This window comes from Rhamphochromis longiceps, linkage group LG3 (genome assembly GCF_057381845.1).
Source record: "Rhamphochromis longiceps isolate RC_006_pf linkage group LG3, R_longiceps_female_GT1.1, whole genome shotgun sequence".
Taxonomy (NCBI): domain Eukaryota; kingdom Metazoa; phylum Chordata; class Actinopteri; order Cichliformes; family Cichlidae; genus Rhamphochromis; species Rhamphochromis longiceps.
In genome coordinates, this window is record NC_140559.1 from 66426943 (window position 1) to 66450938 (window position 23996).

General features: G+C 59.2%; 9 non-coding genes and 1 pseudogene across 9 annotated transcripts; all 10 read left to right on the forward strand.

Annotated features, from left to right (window-relative positions):
- The first annotated feature begins 168 nt into the window (after positions 1–168).
- On the forward strand, positions 169–287 carry LOC146676253 (5S ribosomal RNA). The gene has a single exon (XR_014911187.1). It is a non-coding gene; the product is annotated as a 5S ribosomal RNA (ribosomal RNA).
- A 2050-nt stretch (positions 288–2337) lies between these two features.
- On the forward strand, positions 2338–2456 carry LOC146676254 (5S ribosomal RNA). The gene has a single exon (XR_014910832.1). It is a non-coding gene; the product is annotated as a 5S ribosomal RNA (ribosomal RNA).
- Positions 2457–3792: 1336 nt separating this feature from the next.
- LOC146676255 (5S ribosomal RNA) lies at positions 3793–3911 on the forward strand. Its single transcript, XR_014911188.1, has one exon. It is a non-coding gene; the product is annotated as a 5S ribosomal RNA (ribosomal RNA).
- Positions 3912–7741: 3830 nt separating this feature from the next.
- Positions 7742–7860, forward strand: LOC146676256 (5S ribosomal RNA). The gene has a single exon (XR_014910793.1). It is a non-coding gene; the product is annotated as a 5S ribosomal RNA (ribosomal RNA).
- A 1293-nt stretch (positions 7861–9153) lies between these two features.
- Positions 9154–9272, forward strand: LOC146676257 (5S ribosomal RNA). Its single transcript, XR_014911189.1, has one exon. It is a non-coding gene; the product is annotated as a 5S ribosomal RNA (ribosomal RNA).
- Positions 9273–11948: 2676 nt separating this feature from the next.
- LOC146676258 (5S ribosomal RNA) lies at positions 11949–12067 on the forward strand. The gene has a single exon (XR_014911190.1). It is a non-coding gene; the product is annotated as a 5S ribosomal RNA (ribosomal RNA).
- A 3670-nt stretch (positions 12068–15737) lies between these two features.
- On the forward strand, positions 15738–15856 carry LOC146676259 (5S ribosomal RNA). Its single transcript, XR_014911191.1, has one exon. It is a non-coding gene; the product is annotated as a 5S ribosomal RNA (ribosomal RNA).
- Positions 15857–18065: 2209 nt separating this feature from the next.
- Positions 18066–18184, forward strand: LOC146676260 (5S ribosomal RNA). Its single transcript, XR_014911337.1, has one exon. It is a non-coding gene; the product is annotated as a 5S ribosomal RNA (ribosomal RNA).
- A 2598-nt stretch (positions 18185–20782) lies between these two features.
- Positions 20783–20901, forward strand: LOC146676261 (5S ribosomal RNA; annotated as a pseudogene).
- Positions 20902–21994: 1093 nt separating this feature from the next.
- Positions 21995–22113, forward strand: LOC146676262 (5S ribosomal RNA). Its single transcript, XR_014911192.1, has one exon. It is a non-coding gene; the product is annotated as a 5S ribosomal RNA (ribosomal RNA).
- The last annotated feature ends 1883 nt before the right edge of the window (positions 22114–23996 follow it).

Consider the following 23996-nt stretch of genomic DNA (forward strand, 5'->3'; position numbering starts at 1 on the left):
TCTTCAACAATCCAGGGCCTGTGCTGTTGGATAAATGCCAAACTGAGCCTTTGGGTTAGGGTATTATGCAAACATGCAGGTATGGTTATAGGATTGTCTTCGTAACTTCAGGTACTTGCCACCTAATCACTTGAATCCATAAATTGAGACATTGTGCTGGAGCCAGCAGCTTACGGCCATACCACCCTGAGCACGCCCGACCTCGTCTGATCTCGGAAGCTAAGCAGGGCTGGGCTTGGTTAGTACTTGGATGGGAGACTGCCTGGGAATACCTGGTGCTGTAAGCCTTTCATTTTCATGTCATTGAACCGCTTTTGATCCAGAGAAGGGGTGTATTAAAAGACCAAAAGCAGCTGCCCATTAATGAGGGCACATTAACGACACTGCTTTTGGCTCTTTTCCAATGTCTTGTGCTGCTAGCTGATGCAACCTACACCACACAAGGGCCTGAGTGACCGGCTGGGGCCACTTACACCACATCAGGGCCTGTGGCTCTGGCTGAGGCCACTTACACCACACCAGGGCCTGTGGCTGCTGGCTGAGGCCACTTACACCACACCAGGGCCTGTGGCTGCTGGCTGAGGCCACCTACACCACACCAGGGCATTAGTTGCTATTGAGGCCAATTACACCACACCAGGGTCTGTGGCTCTTGCTCAGGCAAGTTACACCACACCAGGGCCTCTGGCTCTTGCTCAGGCCACTTACACCACACCAGGGCCTGTGGCACTGGCTGAGGGCACTTACACCACACCAGGGCCTGTGGCTGCTGGCTGAGGCCACTTACACCACACCAGGGCCTGTGGCTGCTGGCTGAGGCCACTTACACCACACCAGGGCCTGTGGCTGCTGGCTGAGGCCACCTACACCACACCAGGGCCTGTGGCTGCTGGCTGAGGCGACTTAAACCACACCAGGGCCCTTTTGCTGCTGGCTGAGGCCACTTACACCACACCAGTGCCTGTGGCTTCTGGCTGAGGCGACTTACACCACACCAGGGCCTGTGGCTGCTGGCTGAGGCCAATTACACCACACCAGGGTCTGTGGCTCTTGCTCAGGCCACTTACACCACACCAGGGCCTGTGGCACTGGCTGAGGCCACTTACACCACACCAGGGCCTGTGGCTGCTGGCTGAGGCCACTTACACCACACCAGGGCCTGTGGCTGCTGGCTGAGGCCACCTACACCACACCAGGGCCTGTGGCTGCTGGCTGAGGCCACTTACACCACACCAGGGCCCTTTTGCTGCTGGCTGAGGCCACTTACACCACACCAGTGCCTGTGGCTTCTGGCTGAGGCGACTTACACCACACCAGGGCCTGTGGCTGCTGGCTGAGGCCACTTACACCACACCAGTGCCTGTGGCTTCTGGCTGAGGCCACTTACACCACACCAGGGCCTGTGGCTGCTGGCTGAGGCCAATTACACCACACCAGGGTCTGTGGCTCTTGCTCAGGCCACTTACACCACACCAGGGCCTGTGGCACTGGCTGAGGCCACTTACACCACACCAGGGCCTGTGGCTGCTGGCTGAGGCCACTTACACCACACCAGTGGCTGTGGATTCTGGCTGAGGCGACTTACACCACACCAGGGCCTGTGGCTGCTGGCTGAGGCCACTTACACCACACCAGGGCCTGTGGCTCTTGCTCAGGCCACTCACATCACACCAGGCCCTGCGCTTCTGGCCGAGGCCATCTTCACCAAACCAGGCCCTGTGGTTCTTGCTCAGGCCACTTACACCACACCAGGGCCTTATTTGCTATTGAGGCCACTTACACCACACCAGGGCCTGTGGCTCTGGCTTAGGCCACTTACACCACACCAGGGCCTGTGGCACTTGCTCAGGCCACTTACACCACACCAGGGCCTGTGGCTGCTGGCTGAGGCCACTTACACCACACCAGGGCCTGTGGCTCTTGCTCAGGCCACTTACACCACACCAGGGCCTGTGGCACTGGCTGAGGCCACTTAGACCACACCAGGGCCTGTGGCTGCTGGCTGAGGCCACTTACACCACACCAGGGCCTGTGGCTGCTGGCTGAGGCCACTTACACCAAACCAGGGCCTGTGGCTGCTTGCTGAGGCCATCTTCACCAAACCAGGCCCTGTGCTGCTTGCTGTGGCCATGTAAAACACACCAGGTCCTGTGCTGGTTCTTGAGGCCATCTTCAACAATCCAGGGCCTGTGCTGTTGGATAAATGCCAAACTGAGCCTTTGGGTTAGGGTATTATGCAAACATGCAGGTATGGTTATAGGATTGTCTTCGTAACTTCAGGTACTTGCCACCTAATCACTTGAATCCATAAATTGAGACATTGTGCTGGGGCCAGCAGCTTACGGCCATACCACCCTGAGCACGCCCGACCTCGTCTGATCTCGGAAGCTAAGCAGGGCTGGGCTTGGTTAGTACTTGGATGGGAGACTGCCTAGGAATACCTGGTGCTGTAAGCCTTTCATTTTCATGTCATTGAACCGCTTTTGATCCAGAGAAGGGGTGTATTAAAAGACCAAAAGCATCTGCCCATTAATGAGGGCACATTAACGACATTGCTTTTGGCTCTTTTCCAATGTCTTGTGCTGCTAGCTGATGCAACCTACACCACACAAGGGCCTGAGTGACCGGCTGGGGCCACTTACACCACATCAGGGCCTGTGGCTCTGGCTGAGGCCACTTACACCACACCAGGGCCTGTGGCTGCTGGCTGAGGCCACTTACACCACACCAGGGCCTGTGGCTGCTGGCTGAGGCCACCTACACCACACCAGGGCATTAGTTGCTATTGAGGCCAATTACACCACACCAGGGTCTGTGGCTCTTGCTCAGGCAAGTTACATCACAACAGGGCCTGTGGCTGCTGCCTGAGGCCACATACACCACACCAGGGCCTTAGTTGCTATTGAGGCCAATTACACCACACCAGGGTCTGTGGCTCTTGCTCAGGCCACTTACACCACACCAGGGCCTGTGTCACTGGCTGAGGCCACTTACACCACACCAGGGCCTGTGGCTGCTGGCTGAGGCCACCTACACCACACCAGGGCCTGTGGCTGCTGGCTGAGGCGACTTACACCACACCAGGGCCTGTGGCTGCTGGCTGAGGCCAATTACACCACACCAGGGTCTGTGGCTCTTGCTCAGGCCACTTACACCACACCAGGGCCTGTGGCACTGGCTGAGGCCACTTACACCACACCAGGGCCTGTGGCTGCTGGCTGAGGCCACTTACACCACACCAGGGCCTGTGGCTGCTGGCTGAGGCCACTTACACCACACCAGGGCCTGTGGCTGCTGGCTGAGGCCACCTACACCACACCAGGGCCTGTGGCTGCTGGCTGAGGCCACTTACACCACACCAGGGCCCTTTTGCTGCTGGCTGAGGCCACTTACACCACACCAGTGCCTGTGGCTTCTGGCTGAGGCGACTTACACCACACCAGGGCCTGTGGCTGCTGGCTGAGGCCACTTACACCACACCAAGGCCTGTTGCTCTTGCTCAGGCCACTCACATCACACCAGGCCCTGCGCTTCTGGCCGAGGCCATCTTCACCAAACCAGGCCCTGTGCTGCTTGCTGTGGCCATGTACAACACACCAGGCCCTGTGCTGGTTCCTGAGGCCATCTTCAACAATCCAGGGCCTGTGCTGTTGGATAAATGCCAAACTGAGCCTTTGGGTTAGGGTATTATGCAAACATGCAGGTATGGTTATAGGATTGTCTTCGTAACTTCAGGTACTTGCCACCTAATCACTTGAATCCATAAATTGAGACATTGTGCTGGAGCCAGCAGCTTACGGCCATACCACCCTGAGCACGCCCGACCTCGTCTGATCTCGGAAGCTAAGCAGGGCTGGGCTTGGTTAGTACTTGGATGGGAGACTGCCTGGGAATACCTGGTGCTGTAAGCCTTTCATTTTCATGTCATTGAACCGCTTTTGATCCAGAGAAGGGGTGTATTAAAAGACCAAAAGCAGCTGCCCATTAATGAGGGCACATTAACGACACTGCTTTTGGCTCTTTTCCAATGTCTTGTGCTGCTAGCTGATGCAACCTACACCACACAAGGGCCTGAGTGACCGGCTGGGGCCACTTACACCACATCAGGGCCTGTGGCTCTGGCTGAGGCCACTTACACCACACCAGGGCCTGTGGCTGCTGGCTGAGGCCACTTACACCACACCAGGGCCTGTGGCTGCTGGCTGAGGCCACCTACACCACACCTGGGCATTAGTTGCTATTGAGGCCAATTACACCACACCAGGGTCTGTGGCTCTTGCTCAGGCCACTTACACCACACCAGGGCCTGTGGCTCTTGCTCAGGCCACTTACACCACACCAGGGCCTGTGGCACTGGCTGAGGCCACTTACACCACACCAGGGCCTGTGGCTGCTGGCTGAGGCCACCTACACCACACCAGGGCCTGTGGCTGCTGGCTGAGGCCACTTACACCACACCAGGGCCCTTTTGCTGCTGGCTGAGGCCACTTACACCACACCAGTGCCTGTGGCTTCTGGCTGAGGCTACTTACACCACACCAGGGCCTGTGGCTGCTGGCTGAGGCCACTTACACCACACCAGGGCCTGTGGCTCTTGCTCAGGCCACTTACACCACACCAGGGCCTGTGGCTCTTGCTCAGGCCACTTACACCACACCAGGGCCTGTGGCTCTTGCTCAGGCCACTTACACCACACCAGGGCCTGTGGCTGCTGGCTGAGGCCACTTACACCACACCAGGGCCTGTGGCTGCTGGCTGAGGCCAATTACACCACACCAGGGTCTGTGGCTCTTGCTCAGGCCACTTACACCACACCAGGGCCTGTGGCACTGGCTGAGGCCACTTACACCACACCAGAGCCTGTGGCTCTGGCTGAGGCCACTTACACCACACCAGGGCCTGTGGCTGCTGGCTGAGGCCACTTACACCACACCAGGGCCTGTGGCTGCTGGCTGAGGCCACCTACACAACACCAGGGCATTAGTTGCTATTGAGGCCAATTACACCACACCAGGGTCTGTGGCTCTTGCTCAGGCCACTTACACCACACCAGGGCCTGTGGCTCTTGCTCAGGCCACTTACACCACACCAGGGCCTGTGGCACTGGCTGAGGCCACTTACACCACACCAGGGCCTGTGGCTGCTGGCTGAGGCCACTTACACCACACCAGGGCCTGTGGCTGCTGGCTGAGGCCACTTACACCACACCAGGGCCTGTGGCTGCTGGCTGAGGCCACCTACACCACACCAGGGCCCTTTTGCTGCTGGCTGAGGCCACTTACACCACACCAGTGCCTGTGGCTTCTGGCTGAGGCGACTTACACCACACCAGGGCCTGTGGCTGCTGGCTGAGGCCAATTACACCACACCAGGGTCTGTGGCTCTTGCTCAGGCCACTTACACCACACCAGGGCCTGTGGCACTGGCTGAGGCCACTTACACCACACCAGGGCCTGTGGCTGCTGGCTGAGGCCACTTACACCACACCAGGGCCTGTGGCTGCTGGCTGAGGCCACCTACACCACACCTGGGCATTAGTTGCTATTGAGGCCAATTACACCACACCAGGGTCTGTGGCTCTTGCTCAGGCCACTTACACCACACCAGGGCCTGTGGCTCTTGCTCAGGCCACTTACACCACACCAGGGCCTGTGGCACTGGCTGAGGCCACTTACACCACACCAGGGCCTGTGGCTGCTGGCTGAGGCCACCTACACCACACCAGGGCCTGTGGCTGCTGGCTGAGGCCACTTACACCACACCAGGGCCCTTTTGCTGCTGGCTGAGGCCACTTACACCACACCAGTGCCTGTGGCTTCTGGCTGAGGCTACTTACACCACACCAGGGCCTGTGGCTGCTGGCTGAGGCCACTTACACCACACCAGGGCCTGTGGCTCTTGCTCAGGCCACTTACACCACACCAGGGCCTGTGGCTCTTGCTCAGGCCACTTACACCACACCAGGGCCTGTGGCTCTTGCTCAGGCCACTTACACCACACCAGGGCCTGTGGCTGCTGGCTGAGGCCACTTACACCACACCAGGGCCTGTGGCTGCTGGCTGAGGCCAATTACACCACACCAGGGTCTGTGGCTCTTGCTCAGGCCACTTACACCACACCAGGGCCTGTGGCACTGGCTGAGGCCACTTACACCACACCAGAGCCTGTGGCTCTGGCTGAGGCCACTTACACCACACCAGGGCCTGTGGCTGCTGGCTGAGGCCACTTACACCACACCAGGGCCTGTGGCTGCTGGCTGAGGCCACCTACACAACACCAGGGCATTAGTTGCTATTGAGGCCAATTACACCACACCAGGGTCTGTGGCTCTTGCTCAGGCCACTTACACCACACCAGGGCCTGTGGCTCTTGCTCAGGCCACTTACACCACACCAGGGCCTGTGGCACTGGCTGAGGCCACTTACACCACACCAGGGCCTGTGGCTGCTGGCTGAGGCCACTTACACCACACCAGGGCCTGTGGCTGCTGGCTGAGGCCACTTACACCACACCAGGGCCTGTGGCTGCTGGCTGAGGCCACCTACACCACACCAGGGCCCTTTTGCTGCTGGCTGAGGCCACTTACACCACACCAGTGCCTGTGGCTTCTGGCTGAGGCGACTTACACCACACCAGGGCCTGTGGCTGCTGGCTGAGGCCAATTACACCACACCAGGGTCTGTGGCTCTTGCTCAGGCCACTTACACCACACCAGGGCCTGTGGCACTGGCTGAGGCCACTTACACCACACCAGGGCCTGTGGCTGCTGGCTGAGGCCACTTACACCACACCAGGGCCTGTGGCTGCTGGCTGAGGCCACTTACACCACACCAGGGCCTGTGGCTGCTGGCTGAGGCCACCTACACCACACCAGGGCCTGTGGCTGCTGGCTGAGGCCACTTAGACCACACCAGGGCCCTTTTGCTGCTGGCCAAGGCCATCTTCACCACACCAGGGCCTGTGGCTCTTGCTCAGGCCACTTACACCACACCAGGGCCTGTGGCACTGACTGAGGCCACTTAGACCACACCAGGGCCTGTGGCTGCTGGCTGAGGCCACTTACACCACACCAGGGCCTGTGGCTCTTGCTCAGGCCACTTACACCACACCAGGGCCTGTGGCACTGGCTGAGGCCACTTAGACCACACCAGGGCCTGTGGCTGCTGGCTGAGGCCACTTACACCACACCAGGGCCTGTGGCTGCTGGCTGAGGCCACTTACACCACACCAGGGCCTGTGGCTGCTGGCTGAGGCCACCTACACCACACCAGGGCCTGTGGCTGCTGGCTGAGGCCACTTACACCACACCAGGGCCCTTTTGCTGCTGGCTGAGGCCACTTACACCACACCAGTGCCTGTGGCTTCTGGCTGAGGCGACTTACACCACACCAGGGCCTGTGGCTGCTGGCTGAGGCCACTTACACCACACCAAGGCCTGTTGCTCTTGCTCAGGCCACTCACATCACACCAGGCCCTGCGCTTCTGGCCGAGGCCATCTTCACCAAACCAGGCCCTGTGCTGCTTGCTGTGGCCATTTACAACACACCAGGCCCTGTGCTGGTTCCTGAGGCCATCTTCAACAATCCAGGGCCTGTGCTGTTGGATAAATGCCAAACTGAGCCTTTGGGTTAGGGTATTATGCAAACATGCAGGTATGGTTATAGGATTGTCTTCGTAACTTCAGGTACTTGCCACCTAATCACTTGAATCCATAAATTGAGACATTGTGCTGGAGCCAGCAGCTTACGGCCATACCACCCTGAGCACGCCTGACCTCGTCTGATCTCGGAAGCTAAGCAGGGCTGGGCTTGGTTAGTACTTGGATGGGAGACTGCCTGGGAATACCTGGTGCTGTAAGCCTTTCATTTTCATGTCATTGAACCGCTTTTGATCCAGAGAAGGGGTGTATTAAAAGACCAAAAGCAGCTGCCCATTAATGAGGGCACATTAACGACACTGCTTTTGGCTGTTTTCCAATGTCTTGTGCTGCTAGCTGATGCAACCTACACCACACAAGGGCCTGAGTGACCGGCTGGGGCCACTTACACCACATCAGGGCCTGTGGCTCTGGCTGAGGCCACTTACACCACACCAGGGCCTGTGGCTGCTGGCTGAGGCCACTTACACCACACCAGGGCCTGTGGCTGCTGGCTGAGGCCACCTACACCACACCAGGGCATTAGTTGCTATTGAGGCCAATTACACCACACCAGGGTCTGTGGCTGCTGGCTGAGGCCAATTACACCACACCAGGGTCTGTGGCTCTTGCTCAGGCCACTTACACCACACCAGGGCCTGTGGCACTGGCTGAGGCCACTTACACCACACCAGGGCCTGTGGCTGCTGGCTGAGGCCACTTACACCACACCAGTGGCTGTGGATTCTGGCTGAGGCGACTTACACCACACCAGGGCCTGTGGCTGCTGGCTGAGGCCACTTACACCACACCAGGGCCTGTGGCTCTTGCTCAGGCCACTCACATCACACCAGGCCCTGCGCTTCTGGCCGAGGCCATCTTCACCAAACCAGGCCCTGTGGTTCTTGCTCAGGCCACTTACACCACACCAGGGCCTTATTTGCTATTGAGGCCACTTACACCACACCAGGGCCTGTGGCTCTGGCTTAGGCCACTTACACCACACCAGGGCCTGTGGCACTTGCTCAGGCCACTTACACCACACCAGGGCCTGTGGCTGCTGGCTGAGGCCACTTACACCACACCAGGGCCTGTGGCTCTTGCTCAGGCCACTTACACCACACCAGGGCCTGTGGCACTGGCTGAGGCCACTTAGACCACACCAGGGCCTGTGGCTGCTGGCTGAGGCCACTTACACCACACCAGGGCCAGTGGCTGCTGGCTGAGGCCACTTACACCAAACCAGGGCCTGTGGCTGCTTGCTGAGGCCATCTTCACCAAACCAGGCCCTGTGCTGCTTGCTGTGGCCATGTAAAACACACCAGGTCCTGTGCTGGTTCTTGAGGCCATCTTCAACAATCCAGGGCCTGTGCTGTTGGATAAATGCCAAACTGAGCCTTTGGGTTAGGGTATTATGCAAACATGCAGGTATGGTTATAGGATTGTCTTCGTAACTTCAGGTACTTGCCACCTAATCACTTGAATCCATAAATTGAGACATTGTGCTGGGGCCAGCAGCTTACGGCCATACCACCCTGAGCACGCCCGACCTCGTCTGATCTCGGAAGCTAAGCAGGGCTGGGCTTGGTTAGTACTTGGATGGGAGACTGCCTGGGAATACCTGGTGCTGTAAGCCTTTCATTTTCATGTCATTGAACCGCTTTTGATCCAGAGAAGGGGTGTATTAAAAGACCAAAAGCAGCTCCCCATTAATGAGGGCACATTAACGACATTGCTTTTGGCTCTTTTCCAATGTCTTGTGCTGCTAGCTGATGCCACCTACACTCACCAGGGCCTGAGTGACCGGCTGGGGCCACTTACACCACATCAGGGCCTGTGGCTCTGGCTGAGGCCACTTACACCACACCAGGGCCTGTGGCTGCTGGCTGAGGCCACTTACACCACACCAGGGCCTGTGGCTGCTGGCTGAGGCCACCTACACCACACCAGGGCATTAGTTGCTATTGAGGCCAATTACACCACACCAGGGTCTATGGCTCTTGCTCAGGCAAGTTACATCACAACAGGGCCTGTGGCTGCTGCCTGAGGCCACATACACCACACCAGGGCCTTAGTTGCTATTGAGGCCAATTACACCACACCAGGGTCTGTGGCTCTTGCTCAGGCCACTTACACCACACCAGGGCCTGTGGCACTGGCTGAGGCCACTTACACCACACCAGGGCCTGTGGCTGCTGGCTGAGGCCACCTACACCACACCAGGGCCTGTGGCTGCTGGCTGAGGCGACTTACACCACACCAGGGCCCTTTTGCTGCTGGCTGAGGCCACTTACACCACACCAGTGCCTGTGGCTTCTGGCTGAGGCTACTTACACCACACCAGGGCCTGTGGCTGCTGGCTGAGGCCACTTACACCACACCAGGGCCTGTGGCTCTTGCTCAGGCCACTTACACCACACCAGGGCCTGTGGCTCTTGCTCAGGCCACTTACACCACACCAGGGCCTGTGGCTCTTGCTCAGGCCACTTACACCACACCAGGGCCTGTGGCTGCTGGCTGAGGCCACTTACACCACACCAGGGCCTGTGGCTGCTGGCTGAGGCCAATTACACCACACCAGGGTCTGTGGCTCTTGCTCAGGCCACTTACACCACACCAGGGCCTGTGGCACTGGCTGAGGCCACTTACACCACACCAGGGCCTGTGGCTCTGGCTGAGGCCACTTACACCACACCAGGGCCTGTGGCTGCTGGCTGAGGCCACTTACACCACACCAGGGCCTGTGGCTGCTGGCTGAGGCCACCTACACAACACCAGGGCATTAGTTGCTATTGAGGCCAATTACACCACACCAGGGTCTGTGGCTCTTGCTCAGGCCACTTACACCACACCAGGGCCTGTGGCTCTTGCTCAGGCCACTTACACCACACCAGGGCCTGTGGCACTGGCTGAGGCCACTTACACCACACCAGGGCCTGTGGCTGCTGGCTGAGGCCACTTACACCACACCAGGGCCTGTGGCTGCTGGCTGAGGCCACTTACACCACACCAGGGCCTGTGGCTGCTGGCTGAGGCCACTTACACCACACCAGGGCCTGTGGCTGCTGGCTGAGGCCACCTACACCACACCAGGGCCTGTGGCTGCTGGCTGAGGCCACTTAGACCACACCAGGGCCCTTTTGCTGCTGGCCAAGGCCATCTTCACCACACCAGGGCCTGTGGCTCTTGCTCAGGCCACTTACACCACACCAGGGCCTGTGGCACTGACTGAGGCCACTTAGACCACACCAGGGCCTGTGGCTGCTGGCTGAGGCCACTTACACCACACCAGGGCCTGTGGCTTCTGGCTGAGGCGACTTACACCACACCAGGGCCTGTGGCTGCTGGCTGAGGCCACTTACACCACACCAGTGCCTGTGGCTTCTGGCTGAGGCCACTTACACCACACCAGGGCCTGTGGCTGCTGGCTGAGGCCAATTACACCACACCAGGGTCTGTGGCTCTTGCTCAGGCCACTTACACCACACCAGGGCCTGTGGCACTGGCTGAGGCCACTTACACCACACCAGGGCCTGTGGCTGCTGGCTGAGGCCACTTACACCACACCAGTGGCTGTGGATTCTGGCTGAGGCGACTTACACCACACCAGGGCCTGTGGCTGCTGGCTGAGGCCACTTACACCACACCAGGGCCTGTGGCTCTTGCTCAGGCCACTCACATCACACCAGGCCCTGCGCTTCTGGCCGAGGCCATCTTCACCAAACCAGGCCCTGTGGTTCTTGCTCAGGCCACTTACACCACACCAGGGCCTTATTTGCTATTGAGGCCACTTACACCACACCAGGGCCTGTGGCTCTGGCTTAGGCCACTTACACCACACCAGGGCCTGTGGCACTTGCTCAGGCCACTTACACCACACCAGGGCCTGTGGCTGCTGGCTGAGGCCACTTACACCACACCAGGGCCTGTGGCTCTTGCTCAGGCCACTTACACCACACCAGGGCCTGTGGCACTGGCTGAGGCCACTTAGACCACACCAGGGCCTGTGGCTGCTGGCTGAGGCCACTTACACCAAACCAGGGCCTGTGGCTGCTTGCTGAGGCCATCTTCACCAAACCAGGCCCTGTGCTGCTTGCTGTGGCCATGTAAAACACACCAGGTCCTGTGCTGGTTCTTGAGGCCATCTTCAACAATCCAGGGCCTGTGCTGTTGGATAAATGCCAAACTGAGCCTTTGGGTTAGGGTATTATGCAAACATGCAGGTATGGTTATAGGATTGTCTTCGTAACTTCAGGTACTTGCCACCTAATCACTTGAATCCATAAATTGAGACATTGTGCTGGGGCCAGCAGCTTACGGCCATACCACCCTGAGCACGCCCGACCTCGTCTGATCTCGGAAGCTAAGCAGGGCTGGGCTTGGTTAGTACTTGGATGGGAGACTGCCTGGGAATACCTGGTGCTGTAAGCCTTTCATTTTCATGTCATTGAACCGCTTTTGATCCAGAGAAGGGGTGTATTAAAAGACCAAAAGCAGCTCCCCATTAATGAGGGCACATTAACGACATTGCTTTTGGCTCTTTTCCAATGTCTTGTGCTGCTAGCTGATGCCACCTACACCACACCAGGGCCTGAGTGACCGGCTGGGGCCACTTACACCACATCAGGGCCTGTGGCTCTGGCTGAGGCCACTTACACCACACCAGGGCCTGTGGCTGCTGGCTGAGGCCACTTACACCACACCAGGGCCTGTGGCTGCTGGCTGAGGCCACCTACACCACACCAGGGCATTAGTTGCTATTGAGGCCAATTACACCACACCAGGGTCTGTGGCTCTTGCTCAGGCAAGTTACATCACAACAGGGCCTGTGGCTGCTGCCTGAGGCCACATACACCACACCAGGGCCTTAGTTGCTATTGAGGCCAATTACACCACACCAGGGTCTGTGGCTCTTGCTCAGGCCACTTACACCACACCAGGGCCTGTGGCACTGGCTGAGGCCACTTACACCACACCAGGGCCTGTGGCTGCTGGCTGAGGCCACCTACACCACACCAGGGCCTGTGGCTGCTGGCTGAGGCGACTTACACCACACCAGGGCCCTTTTGCTGCTGGCTGAGGCCACTTACACCACACCAGTGCCTGTGGCTTCTGGCTGAGGCTACTTACACCACACCAGGGCCTGTGGCTGCTGGCTGAGGCCACTTACACCACACCAGGGCCTGTGGCTCTTGCTCAGGCCACTTACACCACACCAGGGCCTGTGGCTCTTGCTCAGGCCACTTACACCACACCAGGGCCTGTGGCTCTTGCTCAGGCCACTTACACCACACCAGGGCCTGTGGCTGCTGGCTGAGGCCACTTACACCACACCAGGGCCTGTGGCTGCTGGCTGAGGCCAATTACACCACACCAGGGTCTGTGGCTCTTGCTCAGGCCACTTACACCACACCAGGGCCTGTGGCACTGGCTGAGGCCACTTACACCACACCAGGGCCTGTGGCTCTGGCTGAGGCCACTTACACCACACCAGGGCCTGTGGCTGCTGGCTGAGGCCACTTACACCACACCAGGGCCTGTGGCTGCTGGCTGAGGCCACCTACACAACACCAGGGCATTAGTTGCTATTGAGGCCAATTACACCACACCAGGGCCTGTGGCACTGGCTGAGGCCACTTACACCACACCAGGGCCTGTGGCTGCTGGCTGAGGCCACTTACACCACACCAGTGGCTGTGGATTCTGGCTGAGGCGACTTACACCACACCAGGGCCTGTGGCTGCTGGCTGAGGCCACTTACACCACACCAGGGCCTGTGGCTGCTGGCTGAGGCCACTTACACCACACCAGGGCCTGTGGCTGCTGGCTGAGGCCACCTACACCACACCAGGGCCCTTTTGCTGCTGGCTGAGGCCACTTACACCACACCAGTGCCTGTGGCTTCTGGCTGAGGCGACTTACACCACACCAGGGCCTGTGGCTGCTGGCTGAGGCCAATTACACCACACCAGGGTCTGTGGCTCTTGCTCAGGCCACTTACACCACACCAGGGCCTGTGGCACTGGCTGAGGCCACTTACACCACACCAGGGCCTGTGGCTGCTGGCTGAGGCCACTTACACCACACCAGGGCCTGTGGCTGCTGGCTGAGGCCACTTACACCACACCAGGGCCTGTGGCTGCTGGCTGAGGCCACCTACACCACACCAGGGCCTGTGGCTGCTGGCTGAGGCCACTTAGACCACACCAGGGCCCTTTTGCTGCTGGCCAAGGCCATCTTCACCACACCAGGGCCTGTGGCTCTTGCTCAGGCCACTTACACCACACCAGGGCCTGTGGCTGCTGGCTGAGGCCACTTACACCACACCAGGGCCTGTGGCTGCTGGCTGAGGCCAATTACACCACACCAGGGTCTGTGGCTCTTGCTCAGGCCACTTACACCACACCAGGGCCTGTGGCACTGGCTGAGGCCACTTACACCACACCAGGGCCTGTGGCTCTGGCTGAGGCCACTTACACCACACCAGGGCCTGTGGCTGCTGGCTGAGGCCACTTACACCACACCAGGGCCTGTGGCTGCTGGCTGAGGCCACCTACACAACACCAGGGCATTAGTTGCTATTGAGGCCAATTACACCACACCAGGGTCTGTGGCTCTTGCTCAGGCCACTTACACCACACCAGGGCCTGTGGCTCTTGCTCAGGCCACTTACACCACACCAGGGCCTGTGGCACTGGCTGAGGCCACTTACACCACACCAGGGCCTGTGGCTGCTGGCTGAGGCCACTTACACCACACCAGGGCCTGTGGCTGCTGGCTGAGGCCACTTACACCACACCAGGGCCTGTGGCTGCTGGCTGAGGCCACTTACACCACACCAGGGCCTGTGGCTGCTGGCTGAGGCCACCTACACCACACCAGGGCCTGTGGCTGCTGGCTGAGGCCACTTAGACCACACCAGGGCCCTTTTGCTGCTGGCCAAGGCCATCTTCACCACACCAGGGCCTGTGGCTCTTGCTCAGGCCACTTACACCACACCAGGGCCTGTGGCACTGACTGAGGCCACTTAGACCACACCAGGGCCTGTGGCTGCTGGCTGAGGCCACTTACACCACACCAGGGCCTGTGGCTTCTGGCTGAGGCGACTTACACCACACCAGGGCCTGTGGCTGCTGGCTGAGGCCACTTACACCACACCAGTGCCTGTGGCTTCTGGCTGAGGCCACTTACACCACACCAGGGCCTGTGGCTGCTGGCTGAGGCCAATTACACCACACCAGGGTCTGTGGCTCTTGCTCAGGCCACTTACACCACACCAGGGCCTGTGGCACTGGCTGAGGCCACTTACACCACACCAGGGCCTGTGGCTGCTGGCTGAGGCCACTTACACCACACCAGTGGCTGTGGATTCTGGCTGAGGCGACTTACACCACACCAGGGCCTGTGGCTGCTGGCTGAGGCCACTTACACCACACCAGGGCCTGTGGCTCTTGCTCAGGCCACTCACATCACACCAGGCCCTGCGCTTCTGGCCGAGGCCATCTTCACCAAACCAGGCCCTGTGGTTCTTGCTCAGGCCACTTACACCACACCAGGGCCTTATTTGCTATTGAGGCCACTTACACCACACCAGGGCCTGTGGCTCTGGCTTAGGCCACTTACACCACACCAGGGCCTGTGGCACTTGCTCAGGCCACTTACACCACACCAGGGCCTGTGGCTGCTGGCTGAGGCCACTTACACCACACCAGGGCCTGTGGCTCTTGCTCAGGCCACTTACACCACACCAGGGCCTGTGGCACTGGCTGAGGCCACTTAGACCACACCAGGGCCTGTGGCTGCTGGCTGAGGCCACTTACACCAAACCAGGGCCTGTGGCTGCTTGCTGAGGCCATCTTCACCAAACCAGGCCCTGTGCTGCTTGCTGTGGCCATGTAAAACACACCAGGTCCTGTGCTGGTTCTTGAGGCCATCTTCAACAATCCAGGGCCTGTGCTGTTGGATAAATGCCAAACTGAGCCTTTGGGTTAGGGTATTATGCAAACATGCAGGTATGGTTATAGGATTGTCTTCGTAACTTCAGGTACTTGCCACCTAATCACTTGAATCCATAAATTGAGACATTGTGCTGGGGCCAGCAGCTTACGGCCATACCACCCTGAGCACGCCCGACCTCGTCTGATCTCGGAAGCTAAGCAGGGCTGGGCTTGGTTAGTACTTGGATGGGAGACTGCCTGGGAATACCTGGTGCTGTAAGCCTTTCATTTTCATGTCATTGAACCGCTTTTGATCCAGAGAAGGGGTGTATTAAAAGACCAAAAGCAGCTCCCCATTAATGAGGGCACATTAACGACATTGCTTTTGGCTCTTTTCCAATGTCTTGTGCTGCTAGCTGATGCCACCTACACCACACCAGGGCCTGAGTGACCGGCTGGGGCCACTTACACCACATCAGGGCCTGTGGCTCTGGCTGAGGCCACTTACACCACACCAGGGCCTGTGGCTGCTGGCTGAGGCCACTTACACCACACCAGGGCCTGTGGCTGCTGGCTGAGGCCACCTACACCACACCAGGGCATTAGTTGCTATTGAGGCCAATTACACCACACCAGGGTCTGTGGCTCTTGCTCAGGCAAGTTACATCACAACAGGGCCTGTGGCTGCTGCCTGAGGCCACATACACCACACCAGGGCCTTAGTTGCTATTGAGGCCAATTACACCACACCAGGGTCTGTGGCTCTTGCTCAGGCCACTTACACCACACCAGGGCCTGTGGCACTGGCTGAGGCCACTTACACCACACCAGGGCCTGTGGCTGCTGGCTGAGGCCACCTACACCACACCAGGGCCTGTGGCTGCTGGCTGAGGCGACTTACACCACACCAGGGCCCTTTTGCTGCTGGCTGAGGCCACTTACACCACACCAGTGCCTGTGGCTTCTGGCTGAGGCTACTTACACCACACCAGGGCCTGTGGCTGCTGGCTGAGGCCACTTACACCACACCAGGGCCTGTGGCTCTTGCTCAGGCCACTTACACCACACCAGGGCCTGTGGCTCTTGCTCAGGCCACTTACACCACACCAGGGCCTGTGGCTCTTGCTCAGGCCACTTACACCACACCAGGGCCTGTGGCTGCTGGCTGAGGCCACTTACACCACACCAGGGCCTGTGGCTGCTGGCTGAGGCCAATTACACCACACCAGGGTCTGTGGCTCTTGCTCAGGCCACTTACACCACACCAGGGCCTGTGGCACTGGCTGAGGCCACTTACACCACACCAGGGCCTGTGGCTCTGGCTGAGGCCACTTACACCACACCAGGGCCTGTGGCTGCTGGCTGAGGCCACTTACACCACACCAGGGCCTGTGGCTGCTGGCTGAGGCCACCTACACAACACCAGGGCATTAGTTGCTATTGAGGCCAATTACACCACACCAGGGCCTGTGGCACTGGCTGAGGCCACTTACACCACACCAGGGCCTGTGGCTGCTGGCTGAGGCCACTTACACCACACCAGTGGCTGTGGATTCTGGCTGAGGCGACTTACACCACACCAGGGCCTGTGGCTGCTGGCTGAGGCCACTTACACCACACCAGGGCCTGTGGCTGCTGGCTGAGGCCACTTACACCACACCAGGGCCTGTGGCTGCTGGCTGAGGCCACCTACACCACACCAGGGCCCTTTTGCTGCTGGCTGAGGCCACTTACACCACACCAGTGCCTGTGGCTTCTGGCTGAGGCGACTTACACCACACCAGGGCCTGTGGCTGCTGGCTGAGGCCAATTACACCACACCAGGGTCTGTGGCTCTTGCTCAGGCCACTTACACCACACCAGGGCCTGTGGCACTGGCTGAGGCCACTTACACCACACCAGGGCCTGTGGCTGCTGGCTGAGGCCACTTACACCACACCAGGGCCTGTGGCTGCTGGCTGAGGCCACTTACACCACACCAGGGCCTGTGGCTGCTGGCTGAGGCCACCTACACCACACCAGGGCCTGTGGCTGCTGGCTGAGGCCACTTAGACCACACCAGGGCCCTTTTGCTGCTGGCCAAGGCCATCTTCACCACACCAGGGCCTGTGGCTCTTGCTCAGGCCACTTACACCACACCAGGGCCTGTGGCACTGACTGAGGCCACTTAGACCACACCAGGGCCTGTGGCTGCTGGCTGAGGCCACTTACACCAAACCAGGGCCTGTGGCTGCTTGCTGAGGCCATCTTCACCAAACCAGGCCCTGTGCTGCTTGCTGTGGCCATGTAAAACACACCAGGTCCTGTGCTGGTTCTTGAGGCCATCTTCAACAATCCAGGGCCTGTGCTGTTGGATAAATGCCAAACTGAGCCTTTGGGTTAGGGTATTATGCAAACATGCAGGTATGGTTATAGGATTGTCTTCGTAACTTCAGGTACTTGCCACCTAATCACTTGAATCCATAAATTGAGACATTGTGCTGGGGCCAGCAGCTTACGGCCATACCACCCTGAGCACGCCCGACCTCGTCTGATCTCGGAAGCTAAGCAGGGCTGGGCTTGGTTAGTACTTGGATGGGAGACTGCGTGGGAATACCTGGTGCTGTAAGCCCTTCATTTTCATGTCATTGAACCGCTTTTGATCCAGAGAAGGGGTGTATTAAAAGACCAAAAGCAGCTGCCCATTAATGAGGGCACATTAACGACACTGCTTTTGGCTCTTTTCCAATGTCTTGTGCTGCTAGCTGATGCAACCTACACCACACAAGGGCCTGAGTGACCGGCTGGGGCCACTTACACCACATCAGGGCCTGTGGCTCTGGCTGAGGCCACTTACACCACACCAGGGCCTGTGGCTGCTGGCTGAGGCCACTTACACCACACCAGGGCCTGTGGCTGCTGGCTGAGGCCACCTACACCACACCAGGGCATTAGTTGCTATTGAGGCCAATTACACCACACCAGGGTCTATGGCTCTTGCTCAGGCAAGTTACATCACAACAGGGCCTGTGGCTGCTGCCTGAGGCCACATACACCACACCAGGGCCTTAGTTGCTATTGAGGCCAATTACACCACACCAGGGTCTGTGGCTCTTGCTCAGGCCACTTACACCACACCAGGGCCTGTGGCACTGGCTCAGGCCACTTACACCACACCAGGGCCTGTGGCTGCTGGCTGAGGCCACCTACACCACACCAGGGCCTGTGGCTGCTGGCTGAGGCGACTTACACCACACCAGGGCCCTTTTGCTGCTGGCTGAGGCCACTTACACCACACCAGTGCCTGTGGCTTCTGGCTGAGGCTACTTACACCACACCAGGGCCTGTGGCTGCTGGCTGAGGCCACTTACACCACACCAGGGCCTGTGGCTCTTGCTCAGGCCACTTACACCACACCAGGGCCTGTGGCTCTTGCTCAGGCCACTTACACCACACCAGGGCCTGTGGCTCTTGCTCAGGCCACTTACACCACACCAGGGCCTGTGGCTGCTGGCTGAGGCCACTTACACCACACCAGGGCCTGTGGCTGCTGGCTGAGGCCAATTACACCACACCAGGGTCTGTGGCTCTTGCTCAGGCCACTTACACCACACCAGGGCCTGTGGCACTGGCTGAGGCCACTTACACCACACCAGGGCCTGTGGCTCTGGCTGAGGCCACTTACACCACACCAGGGCCTGTGGCTGCTGGCTGAGGCCACTTACACCACACCAGGGCCTGTGGCTGCTGGCTGAGGCCACCTACACAACACCAGGGCATTAGTTGCTATTGAGGCCAATTACACCACACCAGGGTCTGTGGCTCTTGCTCAGGCCACTTACACCACACCAGGGCCTGTGGCTCTTGCTCAGGCCACTTACACCACACCAGGGCCTGTGGCACTGGCTGAGGCCACTTACACCACACCAGGGCCTGTGGCTGCTGGCTGAGGCCACTTACACCACACCAGGGCCTGTGGCTCCTGGCTGAGGCCACTTACACCACACCAGGGCCTGTGGCTGCTGGCTGAGGCCACTTACACCACACCAGGGCCTGTGGCTGCTGGCTGAGGCCACCTACACCACACCAGGGCCTGTGGCTGCTGGCTGAGGCGACTTACACCACACCAGGGCCCTTTTGCTGCTGGCTGAGGCCACTTACACCACACCAGTGCCTGTGGCTTCTGGCTGAGGCGACTTACACCACACCAGTGCCTGTGGCTGCTGGCTGAGGCCAATTACACCACACCAGGGTCTGTGGCTCTTGCTCAGGCCACTTACACCACACCAGGGCCTGTGGCACTGGCTGAGGCCACTTACACCACACCAGGGCCTGTGGCTGCTGGCTGAGGCCACTTACACCACACCAGGGCCTGTGGCTGCTGGCTGAGGCCACTTACACCACACCAGGGCCTGTGGCTGCTGGCTGAGGCCACCTACACCACACCAGGGCCTGTGGCTGCTGGCTGAGGCCACTTAGACCACACCAGGGCCCTTTTGCTGCTGGCCAAGGCCATCTTCACCAAACCAGGCCCTGTGGTTCTTGCTCAGGCCACTTACACCACACCAGGGCCTTATTTGGTATTGAGGCCACTTACACCACACCAGGGCCTGTGGCTCTGGCTTAGGCCACTTACACCACACCAGGGCCTGTGGCACTTGCTCAGGCCACTTACACCACACCAGGGCCTGTGGCTGCTGGCTGAGGCCACTTACACCACACCAGGGCCTGTGGCTCTTGCTCAGGCCACTTACACCACACCAGGGCCTGTGGCACTGACTGAGGCCACTTAGACCACACCAGGGCCTGTGGCTGCTGGCTGAGGCCACTTACACCAAACCAGGGCCTGTGGCTGCTGGCTGAGGCCACCTACACCACACCAGGGCCTTAGTTGCTATTGAGGCCAATTACACCACATCAGGGTCTGTGGCTCTTGCTCAGGCCACTTACACCACACCAGGGCCTGTGCTTCTGGCCGAGGCCATCTTCACCAAACCAGGCCCTGTGCTGCTTGCTGTGGCCATGTACAACACACCAGGCCCTGTGCTGGTTCCTGAGGCCATCTTCAACAACCCAGGGCCTGTGCTGTTGGATAAATGCTAAACTGAGCCTTTGGGTTAGGGTATTATGCAAACATGCAGGTATGGTTATAGGATTGTCTTCGTAACTTCAGGTACTTGCCACCTAATCACTTGAATCCATAAATTGAGACATTGTGCTGGGGCCAGCAGCTTACGGCCATACCACCCTGAGCACGCCCGACCTCGTCTGATCTCGGAAGCTAAGCAGGGCTGGGCTTGGTTAGTACTTGGATGGAAGACTGCCTGGGACTACCTGGTGCTGTAAGCCTTTCATTTTCATGTCATTGAACCGCTTTTGATCCAGAGAAGGGGTGTATTAAAAGACCAAAAGCAGCTGCCCATTAATGAGGGCACATTAACGACATTGCTTTTGGCTCTTTTCCAATGTCTTGTGCTGCTAGCTGATGCAACCTACACCACACAAGGGCCTGAGTGACCGGCTGGGGCCACTTACACCACATCAGGGCCTGTGGCTCTGGCTGAGGCCACCTACACCACACCAGGGCATTAGTTGCTATTGAGGCCAATTACACCACACCAGGGTCTGTGGCTGCTGGCTGAGGCCAATTACACCACACCAGGGTCTGTGGCTCTTGCTCAGGCCACTTACACCACACCAGGGCCTGTGGCACTGGCTGAGGCCACTTACACCACACCAGTGGCTGTGGCTCTTGCTCAGGCCACTCACATCACACCAGGCCCTGCGCTTCTGGCCGAGGCCATCTTCACCAAACCAGGCCCTGTGGTTCTTGCTCAGGCCACTTACACCACACCAGGGCCTTATTTGCTATTGAGGCCACTTACACCACACCAGGGCCTGTGGCTCTGGCTTAGGCCACTTACACCACACCAGGGCCTGTGGCACTTGCTCAGGCCACTTACACCACACCAGGGCCTGTGGCTGCTGGCTGAGGCCACTTACACCACACCAGGGCCTGTGGCTCTTGCTCAGGCCACTTACACCACACCAGGGCCTGTGGCACTGGCTGAGGCCACTTAGACCACACCAGGGCCTGTGGCTGCTGGCTGAGGCCACTTACACCACACCAGGGCCAGTGGCTGCTGGCTGAGGCCACTTACACCAAACCAGGGCCTGTGGCTGCTTGCTGAGGCCATCTTCACCAAACCAGGCCCTGTGCTGCTTGCTGTGGCCATGTAAAACACACCAGGTCCTGTGCTGGTTCTTGAGGCCATCTTCAACAATCCAGGGCCTGTGCTGTTGGATAAATGCCAAACTGAGCCTTTGGGTTAGGGTATTATGCAAACATGCAGGTATGGTTATAGGATTGTCTTCGTAACTTCAGGTACTTGCCACCTAATCACTTGAATCCATAAATTGAGACATTGTGCTGGGGCCAGCAGCTTACGGCCATACCACCCTGAGCACGCCCGACCTCGTCTGATCTCGGAAGCTAAGCAGGGCTGGGCTTGGTTAGTACTTGGATGGGAGACTGCCTGGGAATACCTGGTGCTGTAAGCCTTTCATGTCATTGAACCGCTTTTGATCCAGAGAAGGGGTGTATTAAAAGACCAAAAGCAGCTCCCCATTAATGAGGGCACATTAACGACATTGCTTTTGGCTCTTTTCCAATGTCTTGTGCTGCTAGCTGATGCCACCTACACTCACCAGGGCCTGAGTGACCGGCTGGGGCCACTTACACCACATCAGGGCCTGTGGCTCTGGCTGAGGCCACTTACACCACACCAGGGCCTGTGGCTGCTGGCTGAGGCCACTTACACCACACCAGGGCCTGTGGCTGCTGGCTGAGGCCACCTACACCACACCAGGGCATTAGTTGCTATTGAGGCCAATTACACCACACCAGGGTCTATGGCTCTTGCTCAGGCAAGTTACATCACAACAGGGCCTGTGGCTGCTGCCTGAGGCCACATACACCACACCAGGGCCTTAGTTGCTATTGAGGCCAATTACACCACACCAGGGTCTGTGGCTCTTGCTCAGGGCACTTACACCACACCAGGGCCTGTGGCACTGGCTGAGGCCACTTACACCACACCAGGGCCTGTGGCTGCTGGCTGAGGCCACCTACACCACACCAGGGCCTGTGGCTGCTGGCTGAGGCGACTTACACCACACCAGGGCCCTTTTGCTGCTGGCTGAGGCCACTTACACCACACCAGTGCCTGTGGCTTCTGGCTGAGGCTACTTACACCACACCAGGGCCTGTGGCTGCTGGCTGAGGCCACTTACACCACACCAGGGCCTGTGGCTCTTGCTCAGGCCACTTACACCACACCAGGGCCTGTGGCTCTTGCTCAGGCCACTTACACCACACCAGGGCCTGTGGCTCTTGCTCAGGCCACTTACACCACACCAGGGCCTGTGGCTGCTGGCTGAGGCCACTTACACCACACCAGGGCCTGTGGCTGCTGGCTGAGGCCAATTACACCACACCAGGGTCTGTGGCTCTTGCTCAGGCCACTTACACCACACCAGGGCCTGTGGCACTGGCTGAGGCCACTTACACCACACCAGGGCCTGTGGCTCTGGCTGAGGCCACTTACACCACACCAGGGCCTGTGGCTGCTGGCTGAGGCCACTTACACCACACCAGGGCCTGTGGCTGCTGGCTGAGGCCACCTACACAACACCAGGGCATTAGTTGCTATTGAGGCCAATTACACCACACCAGGGTCTGTGGCTCTTGCTCAGGCCACTTACACCACACCAGGGCCTGTGGCTCTTGCTCAGGCCACTTACACCACACCAGGGCCTGTGGCACTGGCTGAGGCCACTTACACCACACCAGGGCCTGTGGCTGCTGGCTGAGGCCACTTACACCACACCAGGGCCTGTGGCTCCTGGCTGAGGCCACTTACACCACACCAGGGCCTGTGGCTGCTGGCTGAGGCCACTTACACCACACCAGGGCCTGTGGCTGCTGGCTGAGGCCACCTACACCACACCAGGGCCTGTGGCTGCTGGCTGAGGCGACTTACACCACACCAGGGCCCTTTTGCTGCTGGCTGAGGCCACTTACACCACACCAGTGCCTGTGGCTTCTGGCTGAGGCGACTTACACCACACCAGTGCCTGTGGCTGCTGGCTGAGGCCAATTACACCACACCAGGGTCTGTGGCTCTTGCTCAGGCCACTTACACCACACCAGGGCCTGTGGCACTGGCTGAGGCCACTTACACCACACCAGGGCCTGTGGCTGCTGGCTGAGGCCACTTACACCACACCAGGGCCTGTGGCTGCTGGCTGAGGCCACTTACACCACACCAGGGCCTGTGGCTGCTGGCTGAGGCCACCTACACCACACCAGGGCCTGTGGCTGCTGGCTGAGGCCACTTAGACCACACCAGGGCCCTTTTGCTGCTGGCCAAGGCCATCTTCAC